Below are 15,850 nucleotides of genomic sequence, written 5' to 3' on the forward strand. Positions count from 1 at the left end.
TCTCTCATTCACCACGCACCCACAGTTATCTGCATGTATTTCCTGGAAATCTATCTAAGATACCACCAATGCTTGCTGTATCTTAAAAAGTAACATGCATAGTATGCTTCATTGTGCAAAAGCAACAAAATTTAACACTTTCCCCCATCTGTATTGTCTATTTGATGCCCCAATATAACCGTTGTCATAAAAAAATGCAAAGAGAGCAAAAAGTGAGGTAGTATTTATTGTTCCAGGTGTGTTATAGATATCATCTATTAAATCCTAGTCAACAACTCTGAAGAGCATATATTGTTCTATTTTATAAATGAGGTAGTTAAGAATCAAAGGGACTAAGACATTTGCCAAATAACTCTATCCATAAAGTTGCCTATGTCTTTATTATCAACAACATACCAAGTTCCCTGGTAAACTTAAATTCTAGTGTCACAAGTTTAAGTCATGTATTTGGATGTATTCTTATGTTGTTGAGTTTTGTTCTTTTTTTAAACTACTTAATTTACAATATTACAACAAATCTGACATTTCCTTAAATGCTCTTTACCAAATCTAACTTCTGAAAATGTTTTATAGAGAATAGTCATGTAAATAGGTCTTTTATAATTTATCACTGTTATTTCAGAAATACATTTCTTTTTGTTGCACATTTTTTAAAATGAGAAGATACAGAAGTGGCAAAAGGGTATTCTGTAGTTAAAAGTTGCTTAAGTGTGTGGACTTGATCATACTCTGGAGCTTCCATGTCTCACCCTTTAGTGAAAACTATAAACTAAAGAAATTCCAGTACAAACTGTGTGGCTTACTCATTTTCTCTTTGGAAAACATCTTTAATTTTGTATTTACTTAGAAATTAATTCTGGAAATTATTATTTTTCTGATGATAAAAATAATATTGTCCCATCTGGGCTATTCATAAATGTACAAAACTAAAATAAAAATCGCCAAGAGTCCTGCAAAAGCAGCTTCATCTAAATTGTCACAGTTCTTTCACATATGCAAATAAATGTGAGTAAGCAATATTGGATGTGCAGTATTACATGAATGATTATATAATAGAGTTTGCATATCACCATCTTTTTTATGAATGCATACTTTAAAATTACCCTAAAGAAATTAATTATGGAGTTACGATTTCTGGCTAAATGTTGAAATATTGCTCACATTTGTCATTTTACATTCTAATTATGTGATATATTCTATAATGGAAAAAGCTTAATAAATTCTTTATTGTATATACAGGGATTTTATAAGATATTGAGGAAGTATAAAGTTGAGTATTAAAATGAAGTATACTGGAGCGCCTGGGTGGCTCGGTGGGTTAGGGCCTCTGCCTTAGGCTCAGGTCATGATACCAGGGTCCTGGGATCGAGCCCCGCGTCGGGCTCTCTGCTCAGCGGGGAGCCTGCTTCCCTTCCTCTCTCTGCCTGCCTCTCTGCCTACCTGTGATCTCTGTCTGTCAAATAAATAAATAAAATCTTTTTAAAAAATAAAATAAAATGAAGTATACTGAGAGTATATAGGTATATTTTTATCTAAAAACTGAAATTTGAAAATTAGCATAAACATGCTCCTTTGAGTCATAAGAGCATTTTGGAATACAAGTAACAAAGGGTAAAACTTTCAGATTATTTAAAGTTTCTGTGACCAACTAATTTAATTCAATTTCATGAGCTCCCTCACCATGGTTAAGCTGTTGTGAAAACTTGTTAAAGGATTGAGTAACAAGTTGACCTATTGTGACAATTTTATTTTATTCATAATACCTTTGTCATATTTGAGTTATTTTATTATCCCTGGTTTTCCATTTTTATTGGGTTGAAGCTGCTATCAAATAATTCAGTTTTATCTAATAGTATTCTAGAGTTTTTCAGTGCCCATTGTTTTGTAGCACATAAATCTAGAATATTACCGCCCTTATCTATCCTCTTAGCATTAAATTTTCTTTTATTTAACAGAAAAGCTAAATAAAATTTTCCTTTTGAGCTCTCACTGATATATTCTCTTTTCTCTTTTCCATTGATTGTCCCAGATGAGGTTTAAAGTGTCAGTGGATTTTCAATTTATAAAAGGTGCCTTCTCTTGCAACATTGGTAGTTAATAAAAATTCAAAATAGCTTCATAGAATTTTTTGTTACTTCAGAACCTGATTTTATAATATATTCTTCATTTATATAAAAATTAGTTTTACCTTTTGATTTCCAAGGACTATTTGTGCTTTTGTAGAATGTCCATAGACTAGTTGGAACTTACTAGTGCATTTATAGATTAGTAGTGATGCCTTTTGGAATCATTTTATTAAGTAATGATAACTGCTTTCTTAATAATATCTTCTCTATATGAGTATGTGACATAATGTGACATGGCAATAAGGAATTTTGCCTTTTCTCAAGCTTCTCTCTTCTTGACTATATCCTTTAGAAGCTTCAGCCTCGGGGAGACAAGGAAAAAAGGCTGATATTAAATTGTCCAACATTATGTAATAAGAAATTTTGTTCTTGTTTCAATGATCCAAGTTTCTTTTTCACCATTGAAGGATAAAAATATGGGAGAAAATGACAAATGCTAGTTTCGCCATGTTCAAATTTTGAGTAGGTTTTTGGCTTTGTTTATCAAATTTGTTTCTTCTCCATAAAAGGAAAACACATTGATCATTCCAAACAGGTGAAATTCTAGCCACTAGCTACTTGCTGCACTTGGACTTAACATTAATTTCATTGAACAGTAGCATCTTTGTCAACATAGAGATTTCTTATCCAGAGTATATCTCTAAGAAAACCCCTCTTTTTTTTTTTTTTTTTTATAATCTGAAGCTGATAATCCAGCATGACCCCTGTCTGGAGACCACCTCAGTAGGCAGCTGTGCCCAAAAAGAAGTGTACTCTGGTTCTTCATGATTGTTGTTATTGATGAAAAAGGAGGTGAAAAAAAATGAGGTGAACCGGCCACTAAGAAAAGCCTTAAAAAAAAAAATAGAATGAGTTAAATGCATGCTATTTAGCTTGAGAATAGAATTTATTTGGGATGTAAGAATTTTCTATTGGTAATTTTCTATCTGTATATGTGTGTGTCTGTTTGGGGAAGGTTTGAAGAATTGGGAACTTCTAGCAGCAGTATCAAAAACTGAGGGTGCAAAATAATTCATTTGTGCATTGGAACTTCAAATCTGTTTAGCACAGGTCAAATTCTCGTTTCCTCACCTTTTGCCTCTTTCGGTCACTAACTACTTCCACAGTAATATCTTCCAGTTCTAGTGTTTCTATTCTCTAGACTTAGGAAAATAATCACTTTCACTTTTCTATTTTTGAAAGTACACCTATTTTTCTTTTTTTTTCTATTTCCTTTATGTTTCCCCTAAAAGTTATTTGCCCATGGTAACAGTGCTAGTAGGTAATGGAAATGGGATGCTTTTATGTATGAATTCCCCTTTCCTAAAGGGGAATAGTGTGCATGTAGAGGCCAACCCTACTTACACTGGCATTGGGAAGTTTCTACAGCTTCGCCTCAGGCATGGCATGCTTCATCATTTTGTGTTTGTTTCTCAGAAACACTAAACAGTAGTATGAGCATATGTGTATGTGTGTGTGTTTTTCAGTTGGTACTTTTGATTAATTCATTAAATAGACCTCCAAATTATTGATTTTAAGTCTTTGAATAAGATGTAACAAAGTAATTTTCAAAAATAGCAACCTAGATACATCTATTTGCTCTATTTCCAAATTTGCAATGATGTGACATAAGAAATTTGAGAACAAAAGTAAATAAATCCATAACAGCACTGCGCAGTGAAGAGTAAAATAGGAATTTCTGGAAGATATAACAAAATGTGATAAGAATGAGGTAAAACCCTGAATCTAAACACAAATGTGGAAACCCACAGTGATAGGAAAAAAAAAAGCTCTACAGTTTGAATTTCCAACAAAACTTGAGAATACCTCAAAGATTAATCTGAAATAGGCTTAAAGATGCAGCTCAGTGTTTGATGAACATTGTGATGAATTTAGTTCTGTTGGTTTGCGGTTAGAGATGGGATATAACCTACCTGCAACCTAATTGTAGGCAAGTGAAGAGCAAATGAGTCTGGGGATTATGAGCCAAACAGGTTGGAAAGTGAATGCCTTCTTGGGGTCAGGGACAAGGGAAGGAAGGGGCCAGACTTATCTAGTCTGAAATTTTAATGTGTTAACTTTATAATGTGTGCTGTAATTCTTTCTTATATGTCACCCGTGGAATCTTCAGTAAAGATTTTAAAGTAAAATGTTTAATGTAAACATGTAAATGTAATGTAAATGTAATGTAAGGTAAACATGTAAAAATATAAAAACACATTTTTGAAGTAAAATGTTTACTGACATTTTATATGCAGTTAGATTCTTCTTGGAGAACTTAAATGGGTGTCAAGACTATCCGAATTGAGACTGACGCTGTGCACACAGGTAGAAAGGCAAAAGACATATATTTCCAACCACTTGTATCAGGTACAATGTTGAAATCAAAGATAGGAACGAGACATATTTACTATTCACTTAAGGTTTGCCAATCTTTAGAGGAGAGAAGAAATGAATGTAAATTTCAACTTAAGATTTTACTTCAGAGAGAATATGTGATGAAAAAACACATATGATTTTCCTTTAAGATTTTATTTCAATGGCTAAATAAAAGTACACAAATATAGAGGGTTGTATGAATTAATCAATTACCTAAAGGTATAAGTATGGTTTCAAAAGGAGAGAAATAAAAAGAGAATTAATTTAAGAGTATTTAACTTCATTAAGATATATTAAACATGTATATGCAGTAGTAATTCTGACAAATAATTCATTTCTCAATTCAAATCTTCTAACAAAGAAAATTTGTGCAATATATATAACTACCAGGAGAAATAAAATAGTGAATACAGCTTGAATGAAGAATTAACAAGGTTCTAGATTAAAACCCTGTTTGTATGCTGTGTGACTATTATTACATTAGTTTAGAGTAGTGTGGTTGAATGTTAAGACTAAACAGAGGAGAAGCTGATTGGAGGGTAGGTAACAAAGATGGTAATTTGACCAACTGCTTATTCAGTTTGTGCTACTAAATGGAGTTTTAGCTCATTGATAGAAGAACTATAGCTGAGGGAGTTATGAAATAGTTAAAATAAAGAAGAGGAAAAGCAACCTTAAAATTTAATTCTCATTGTATAGGAGGAAGCGAAAGGGTATCTTAAGAAGTTAATGAAGGTGTCAGAAATGTAAATAATGAGTAATTCATTGTGAATTTGCTTTGTGCTATGTATGTTATCAAATGTATATTATTAAATCATATTTCTGCAAGTTACTGCAGTTTATTTGTGTCCATTATGGAGATCAGTAAAATGAGACCAAGAAGGTAATTTGCCCAAGGTCTTTTAGCTAGAGAGAGGTGGAGTCAGACCCTGATCCCTGGTGAGCTGGCTCCAGAATCTATACTGATATCCACAATGTTATATCACCTCTCAAGCCTGGAGAACAGCTATGCTTGCTCCAGGGTTTGGAAGGCAAAAGAGGAGAGAATTTTAGAAAAAGAATGTGGTTAACCAGTGGGTCCTGAAGGCTTTATTCAGAGAGGTCGAGAAAGGCAACCCCTATTGGAGATCTGAAAATTGTAAAATGGCAGGCTTCTTTGAGAAATTATTTCAGTGAAGTGGGAAAAGCCAAGGCAGATTTTGAAAGGTTAAGACAGTGTTTTTCTGTTGGTCTGTTGGTGATTCTGATTCAAAATCACCCTGAGTGTTTCCTTAAAAATTCAAATTCCCTGGGTATACATTCTAAGCTCCTTTAACTGGGATTCTCCAGCACCATTTAGTTAGAAGAAATAGAAAATCAATAAGAGGGAATGGAAGAGAAAGAGCAATGAGATGGTCATGGCCTAATTTGCATACTTCATTCAGCAGCAAAAGCTCTCCTATAGAGGCATTTTAGTGGCCATCTGTTTTTATTTTAACATGTGCTGGGGAAAGATGAATTGCAAACCCAAGAGACTAATCAAAGTGTTTTCTTGTTATATTTTCAGCCACGTTTCAGGGACTCTCATAGATCTACAAGTCTTGAAACCAAATGGCTCTCTCCCTCTATACATCTAGCTCTGGTGGCTGTGAGTGGGCCCTGAACACTGTAGGTAATTTGAGGAACAGATAATCCATCTGTGCGGGGGCAGCAGGGTTATGTACACCACAGTTTGCATCTGGTCTTGCTCTTTTGTTTGGCATACTGACCATGAAATTTTACAACTTAATCATAAAAGTGTCCAAGTGTATATACTTTATCCCAAACTACTTCTTTCAGCAATATTTTATATGTTTTTCTTTTTTTCTTTTTATATCTTCACTTGTTGAGGATGTCGTCTTCATATGGTGGCCATTTTTTCCCCCTAGAAATACATTTACATTTTTACCTGAAAAATACTTACTGTATAATTATCAATATTTATTGATGACAAGTGCTCTGTCATGTCCCTTTTACTTTTTACCTTAACCAGCCACATACGTGCTAGAGTCCCTATATCCAGGATGTTCTTGTGTGTGAGAGATTTACTGAGATAAGAGGTCTTAGTTTTTTTTCTTTTCATTTCATCTCCCAACTAAAATTCAAGGCTTATACTTTATAAATTGATTTTTACCCTGGGCTAAGTGAATGCTTTTTTGAATACTGGTAACTTTCTTTATGTTTAATTCATCCATTATTAAATGTAAAAGAAACCCAAATTAAAGCATCTTAATAACAAACTATATTACTTTTATTTTATTTCAACAAACATGGAGGAACCTCTGCTACCATCATTTTTTATCAAGACAAAAAGAGGTTTTGAAATATACTCAGTTACTAACCTCAAAATGTATTTTTTGAATGCTGAAAAATCACAATTTTACATGTAGTGGAAATGTTTTCATTATTTTAATCTTTTCATCAAGAAGTCAGATTTTGAGATAATAAATTAGAATAGTGTCAGAACAGCCAAACACATCTTATAGGTACTCAATAAATATTAATTTATTATAATCCTGTTAGACTCATTTTATTTACTCAACTATTCAAGGACCCTGTTTGCTAACATGACTAATGAAAGTGTTACTGATGTTGTAATTCCTGCTATCAGGATTTTATTCCTACTTTCATAAAATATTTTTCCTTCTTAAATAAAATTTCCTTAAGAAATTTCTTTAGTTCTAGAAACATCTTAATAATGTACAATATTCTCACTATTATAAGCATCAGGACCCATTTTAATTATACTTCTGAGGTCAAAATTTTAAAAATCAAACTGAAGATCCCTACATTCAATGTATCTGATCCTGAAATGATTTCTTTACCAAACTATCAAAGATATTGTCTTTGCCATCACATACTAAGGTTGACTGATTAATTTTATGATGCTTACAAATGTCTTTTCCTTGATATACTATTTAAATTACTGCCTTATTAACTTACATAAAAGCCCACCACCAAATATCATATGCTATAACATAATTTCTCTGAGATTCAATTACAATACAATTGTATAAACCAAACAGCACACTCAAAAAACAAACAAATAACATATTTCTTTTAACATCACTGGAAGAGGAGTGCTCTTTGTTTCCTTTGGAGATGTAGCCTTAGGCATCCAACAGTTGAAGGAGTTTAAAATTTAATAAATAAAATGAGAGAATAGAGTGATCTAAAATATTTCTGAGTTATTTATTATTATGAACAGTACCAGATATTTGTTTACCATAAGTGATTCAGGGAAGTATTAAAATTAAAGAAGGGGGGTTGTAGGTATAGGGGAAAACTGGAAGTGAAACAAGAAGTCCCAGAGAGGTAAGATATATTAGGGATCTTATAGAAACATCAAGGCTTAAAGAAGCGTTAGAACTCACTCCAGAATAGTTTTATTTTGGTGAGTTTGTGCCAAGTAAAGAGACAAGAAAAGGAGGGCTTAGGTTGCACAGTAGAGCTTTGCTTAGTTTTCTGATGGGAGGAGAAACTCCGGTATTTCCCTATGTCTCCACATGGTGAAATCATACATAACTGAGTTGCTATGGGGTCTGGCATGGGATGAGGCAAGGAATGGCCCACATCCTAGACTTGGTCTTGGTTTGATGATGTAGCAGAGACTCAAAGTGGTTTATAGCATTAACATGAATCAATATAAGGTCAGGTTAGCCAGGCAGATATTCTTGTTCCTCATGTAGATAGAAATGAAATGAGTTTTGGTTATAATAGCCATGTAAATGGTAGAATACCCTAAGATGGGCGCCCAACCAGCTGCACCCCCGTTGACATCCACCAGCAGATTTCAAAAAACCATCATCATGGTGCCAGAGATCACCCTTACTCCAAATTTGTTCACGTAAGACTTGCTCCAATACCAAAATCTTCTTGGACAAGAACAGAGGAAATAGAGATTAAACTGAAAGGCAATTTTAAAACTGAAAGTGACTGAATTATCCAAATAGGAACATTTGAATCAATACACAGAGAGAGCTACTATACTTAGCACATTTAGATATTCATTTGTAACTCTGCTAAATTTCCTATATGGTATTTTTTTCTATCTCTAGTTGTGCCGTTTTGCTCTCTCAGTTCTCAGATTGATTTCTTGGGTGTCCAGATGATTTGGTGTTTATGTAGTTGTGTTCAGGGGATGAGGCAACCTAGAGTACCCCTGCTCCTCTGCCATCTTAATTCTGTCTCCGGAGATCTGTGGTATAGTCACCCCTTGACCAATGTGGTTTTGAACTATGCAGGTCTACTTATATGTGGATTTTTTTACACTACAGTGCTATAAATATATTTTTTCTTCCTTATGATTTTTCTAATAACATTTCCCTTTCTCTAGCTTACTTTATTGTAAGAATACTGTATATAATAATAATAACATATAAAGCATATGTTAACCAACAGTTTATGTTATAGTAAGGCTTCCAGGCAAGACTAGGCTACTAGTTGTTAAGTTTTGGGAAAGTCAAAAATTACGTATAGATTTTTGATTGCACAGGGGATTGGTGCCCCTAAACCTTATGTTGTTCAAGAGCCAACTGTATTTGTCTGTCTGACTTATTTAATTTAACATAGTCTCCTCCAGGTTCATCCATGTTGTCTCAAATAGCAGAACTTCCTTGTTTTTTAAGGCTGAATAATATTCCATTCTATATTTATATCCACATGTATAATATTCCATTGTATATGTAATCCAAATGCATACACAGACACCACATTTTCTTTATTAATTCCTTTGTCTATAGATACTAAGGTTGTTTTCATATCTTGGCTATCTTGAATACTACTTCAATGAACATAGGAGTGTACATATCTCTTTGGATACTGATTTCTTTTCCTTTGGTTATATACTCAGAAGTGGAACTCCTAGACTATAGGGTGGATGGATCCAAAGAGACCCTCATGGAGACACATTATAATCAAATTGCCAAAAGTTAAAGAGAGAATTTTGAAAGCAGCAAGAGAAAAGTCACTTGTTGTGTACAAGGAAGCTTCCATATGATCATTAGTGGATATTTCAGCAGAATCCTTAAAGTCCAGAGAGTGAGATGTATAGTCCAAGTACTGAGAGGAAAAAAACCTGCCAACCAAGCTGCTATACCAGGCAAGCCTGTCCTTCAAAAGTGAAGGAAAGATAAAGACAAATAAAAGCTGGGGGAGTTCATCACCGCTAGAACTGCCTTACAAGAAATGCTAAAGAGAATTCTTCATAGCTTACCATGATAGTGGTGGGTCATCATTTTTAAATTTAGTAAAAATTAAAAGATACAAGTGCTAAAAATAACTATAACTGAATTATTTAGTAATATCTAATAGACATAAATTGGGAATCATTCTTTGTCTTCAATGCTCCCCAGATGGTTGATTTTTAGTCCCCTGTGAGATAAGCCTTCCCAGGAGGCTCAATGTTCAGACACATCATCTCCCGAGGGACCCACCCCACACATGCTTTATACATGATTGGATAGGTCTATATTTTTACATGAGTATAGCTCAGATTTAGTTAAAACCTCCAGTAGCCATATTTAAATTTTGTTCTAAGTTCTCCTTTCTTAATGTAAATATATTTTAAAAACTAATATATGGGTTCACAGCAGGCTTGTTAGGTCATGTTTTAACCACTGTCTTTATTCTTCTTAAGTAATGTGTTAGCAGACTGTTGGGTTAGTTGCCTGAAGGAAGAAATTAAAAATATTTATCTCCCACTTAATACTCAAAGCAATGGGTATGACTTCTATGTAAAGAATCCCTTTCAGAACCTAGGGGAGAAGAAACATAAGCATGAATTTCATTACTAATTATTGATCTAAACCCCCCCCTAAAAACTTTTTGCCTACTTTCATGTTTCTGGAGATGTTATTCCAAGTATCTAACACTTGATTCTTTTAGGTAAAATCTAATGTGAACACAACTCTTTCCAACTGAGAAATGTTTATGTGAATAAAACAATAAAACTAAGGTGTATGTAATATACACACATATAACAATTACTGCATAATTTTGAAACTATGGCCCTGTTTGAACATGTAGAAAAAGATGGAAGTATGGTTATTCTGAAAGGAGGATCTCCCTAAACTGAGGCTTATTATTCAGTTGCTAATTTTTTTTCAGTTCCTCCTAATTTTTTGTAGCATTATTTAATTTACCTTATCTATTTTTTTTAAGATTTTATTTATTTATTTGACAGACAGAGATTACAAGTAGGCAGAGAGGCAGGCAGAGAGAGAGGAGGAAGCAGGCTCCCTGCTGAGCAGAGAGCCCGATGCGGGGCTCGATCGCAGGACTCCGAGATCATGTCCTGAGCTGAAGGCAGAGGCTTTAACCCACTGAGCCACCCAAGCGCCCCTTACCTTATCTATTTAATGAGATTCTTGACAGAAGCAAATGAAGTAATGTAGGTGGAAGTATTTCAACAATCTCTTTTTCTTACAAAGATGCAAATTTTAATTAGTCATTTCTTTGAAGTACATCTGAGTTATTTGAACATAAAGGCCCCAAGAATTTAATGGGAACTTAATTCCACATTAACACCTGAAGTAAAAGTCAAGGGAATAAACTCTGAGGGTTTGTGAGATTTCTGGAATGCTTTTTACACAGAAAAATTATCCATCACTCTGTAGTAATTAGCACTGATAACATCAAAGCCAAAACCATTTCAGACTTGGGGACAGTCGGGAGGAGAAGAGATGGGGAAAGTGCATTGTCTTTTGCAGGTGGCTTGAGAAAAGAGGCAAAATGAGCTGTGGCAACTGTGAGAAGGAGGGGCCCAGAGAGAATCTCTAGGACTACACAATTTTTTTTTTTTGACAATGAGTCTGCATCTGAGATGTGGACCCAGGTAGTCGAATTGAGAGAGACTTATATTTAGGGCTTTTGTATTAGTGGTCCCAATCAGCATTACTTGAGTACTTTCCAGTTAGTTCTTGGAGGCCTACCCCAAATTTATTGGTTCAAAAACTCTGGTGGCCGGCTGAGCAATCTGTTTCTTAAAAAGCCCTTCACATGCTTCTCGATGCAGGCCCAAGTATGAGAATCACTGCCTTATCTCATAAATAATCTCAGAAGGAATAATTTTAGGATGAAATAAAGTAATTTATGTAATGTATTTAGTGCAAGCATGAAATAAAATAAGTGTTAGATATAATTATGGTTAGTCCTTATGAAACCTATAATCAGTTGGCAGAAGAGTCAAGATTGGAAAGTATATAGGCAAAAACTTTTAGGACTTACAGTGTCCTTATAAAAATACTTCAGAGACCCCCTCATATTGTGACCTGCAAACAAATCTACTGGGGATTGCAAATGCAGATTCGTATTCAGACGGTTGGGGCCAGGGTCTGAGATTCAACATTTCTAACCAGCTCCCAGGTAATGCTGTTGCTGCTAGTCCTGGGGCCACATTTGAGTAAAAGAATCTGGTGTGTGACTCCTTTTACTTCTAATTCACAATTCTTTGCAGCCTCCAAAGCAATATGAAGCAGAAGTTTGTGTATTCATAAGAGAGCCAAAGAATAGAAGGCTAGTACCAAGTTGGGATTCCCTGGAGTTCATGTGATCTACCCTCTTGAATTGTAACTTTTGTTTCTTTTTCCTTAGGAAGCAAGTTAATGGTTCTTAGAAAAGAGAGTTTGGAAAGTAGTCATAAATTCGTAAAGTTTTATGATCACTTCCCATTGATTTCATAATTTCAAAGAGAGAAAAATCGTATTGCTGGACCAAAGAAAGTTCAGACAGATGCATTAGATAAACTATGTATAACTACCACCATGTAGATTTTACTTTGCAAAACCATCTGGAAGAGTCCATGCTTCAGCTTAGCTTAGTAAACCTTATGCACTTAATTTTCAAAAGCAGCTCCTTTTTTTGCTTTTTTGGTTTTGAAGCTAAACTTAGTTTTAATTGTTGACCCATATATATAAATTCTTGGTATGTAGCCACATAGATTTTACCAAAGGGAATTTTTTTTAAAGTTATGTTTAGGGATGCCTGGGTACCTTAGTGAGTTAAGCATCTATCTTCAGCTCATGAACCTAGGGTCCTGGGATCAAATCCCACTGAGCTTCTGGCTCAGTGGGAAGCCGGCTTCTCTTTCTGCTTCTCTCCATGCTTGTTCTCTCTCTCTCTCTTTCTGACAAATAAATAAATAAATAAAATCTTAAATAAAAAAATATGGTTAATTATGGTCATCCCCTTCTTCTGCAGTTTTGAGGGTTTTCCAAGAAATAATAGAAGACATGGTCTACACTTTAATAGAGGGAGCTGGGGGGTGGGGTTGAGTATATGGTTCTGTTCTTTAACCAAACCAGTTAAGTGTTTAAAAGCATGGTACGACAGACCAGAAATAATACCTTTTATTTAAGTAGAATCCATTTAAATGAAAGATTTTCACTGTTTCTGGACTCTGCTCTTTTAGGTCTGGTAAATTTGTACTAATTGGATTTGATAGCTCCATCATGCATGACTGAAGACAAATTTATAAAGCACAAATTCTAATTCAGTTGAGTTTCCTTAAATTATATGGCTTTATATTAAGATTGTTACCTAAATTTTATACAATTGGAATTCTATTCATGAAGCTTTAGTCTAAAGTGGAATTGAATAATAAGAATAAGATATATTCAAACTACATTTTTATATTAAACAGTCATAAAACAAGTATCACAGAAATGTAATATTTACTCAGTGTCAGCTTCAGAACACTGTTTTTTAATCCCCATCTGTCCAGTCACCCTTCCCCTTTGTTGAAGCCCCCATTGCCAGCAGCTCCAGGCTTCCATTTTCTCAACTCTGAGCCCAGTGATAGACAGTTCCTTTTTCCTAGTTCCTTTTTCCTCCAGGAAAAAGCCTCCTTTATCACTGAATTCTATGGCAGATAGAGGGCTAGGGATTTGGTGAGTAGGATCTCAAGAGTCTACCCCGACTCTCTCACTGTGGAGGAACTATTTCCTGAAAGGAGGTACCTGAAAAACTACAGGTTTAAAGCCCTTATGAGGAATTATAGAAATTTAAAGGATAGTAAACACTAGTTAATCTCTTGCATGGACTGAGAATAAAATCTTCTTTTCCAGAACTTTTGTGGGGAAAATCACATATAATTTCTACAAACTCAAAAAAGGTACTTTGGCCTATAATAGAATTTTTAAAAATTTTAATTGCAATATAGTTAACATAGAGTGTTATAATTAGTTTCAGGTGTAAAATATAATTATTCGAAGAGTCTATACATTACTCTCTGCTCATCAATATAAATGCCTCTTCATCTGTTTCACCTCTTTCACCCATCTCCCACACAGTTCCTTTTTGGTAACCATCACGTTGTTCTCTGCAGTTAAGGTCTATTCTTTGATTTCTCTTTTTTCCCCTTGTTTTGTTTCTTATATCTCACATGTGAGTGAAATCATATGGTATGTCTTTCTCTAACTGACTTAACTGATTTAGTGTTATACCTTCTAGCTCTATCCATGTTGTTGCCAATGGCAAGACTTCATTCTTGGCCTGTAATGGATTTTAAATGCACCTCTTTAAACATCAGATAATAGCACTTGCTCTGGCAGAAGGCAGCACATATACTAAAATTGGAACCACACGGAGAAGATTAGCATGGATCCTGCACAAGGATGACTCCCAAATTCATGAAGTGTTCTGTATTTTATTTATTTATTTATTTATTTATTTATTTATTTATTTTAATTTATTTGAGACAGAGAGAGAGATCACAAGTAGGCAGAGAGGCAGGCGGCGGAGGAGGAGCAGGCTTCCCGCCGAGCAGAGAGCCCGATGCACCCCGAGTGTTCTGTATTTTAAAAACAACAATAATGGGGTGCCTGGGTGGCTCAGTGGGTTAAAGCCTCTGCCTTCAGCTCAAGTCATGATCCCAGGATCCTGGGATTGAGCCCCGCATCGGGCTCTCTGCTTGGCGGGGAGCCTGCTTCCCCACCCCCCTCTCTGCCTGCCTCTCTGCCTACTTGTGATCTCTGTTTGGCAAATAAATAAATAAAATCTTAAAACAAAACCAAAAAACAAAAAACAACCACCACAACAAACCCCATCAGGTTGTAGCCCTAGTTTTATATACCTTGTAGGTAGGATTTGGCTGATTGTTTGGATTCTAAAATAATTTGAACTTTTGCTAAGAAATTTAGTTTTTTGAACATGGAAACATATTGCCTGTTGTCCTTTTATAAGTGTAGATTTTAATATTTAGCACTTAGGAGGATACTTCTCTTTTTTTGGCCATAAAGGAGAACCCTATTAGTAGGTAGCCTTAGTTTTAATTTCACATTACTCTCCCCAAATATCAGGAACTGCCACATTCTGACCTCTTCAAAAATTCCATCCAAGACTCTTATTAATAGTACTTGACTATTAGGGGTGCCTGGGTGGCTCAGTCAGTTTAAGTGACTAACTCTTGATTTTGGCTCTGGTCATTATTTCAGGGTCATGAGATCGAGCCCGGTGTTGGGCTTCATGCTTGGTATAGAGTCTGCTTGAGATTCTTTCTCTCCTTTCTCACTGCCCCTCCCCCCTGCTCATACACTCTCTAAATAAATAAATAAAATCTTTAAAATAGTACTTGACTAACTAGTTTGTTCTAGTGTAAATATTAGTTGGCTAATATTTACACACATATAGCCTATCTTATGTTAATTTTTTGTTTGGTGGGCCAAATTATATAGTTGACTTTTATGTTAGCTCAGCATACTTGTTACTGTTTTCATTAATTACAGTGCTGTTATTATTCAGAACTTTTCATTGCCAATGTCAGAAAAAACCTGACTTAAAAGGGGAGTGTATTAACTCCAATATACTCCAATATACTCTATGAGTATATTAACTCATTTAATGAAAAGTAGAAGGTGGAAAGAACAAGATGTGTGTGGTTTCAAGAGCACAGTCTCTGTTGTCCACATGTCCAGGTTCCACTATTTACTAGCTATGATTTTGCACACATTACCTAAGGTCTTTCAACTCTAATCTTCTTGGCTCTGTAACATGTATAATAATGGCATCTTTTTTTTTTTGAGTATTATATTAATAGACATGATGCTTTTAGAATGAGATCTGACAGAAAGCATGCAGTATTACCATAAATAGTCCCTTTACCAATCTCCATTTCTCAGGTGCATTTTCCTCTGTGTTGATAACACTATCCTTACCAGCAACTCAAGGTTTCCATTTTCCCAACACTAAGTTCAGTGAACCTGTCCCTTTCCTAGTTATTATATTAAAAGCTTCAGGATAACTTTCACTAAACTGATTGGGTTATGATCAGTCCCCTTGGCCAGAAAGTATATGTCCTGCTCTGATAAGCCAGTTTTGGGTCACATACCCACTCTTGGAAGTGAAATCAG

This window comes from Enhydra lutris, unplaced genomic scaffold (assembly GCF_002288905.1).
Source record: "Enhydra lutris kenyoni isolate GAN:26980312 unplaced genomic scaffold, ASM228890v2 scaffoldscaffold39, whole genome shotgun sequence".
In the NCBI taxonomy this organism is placed as follows: Eukaryota; Metazoa; Chordata; class Mammalia; order Carnivora; family Mustelidae; genus Enhydra; species Enhydra lutris.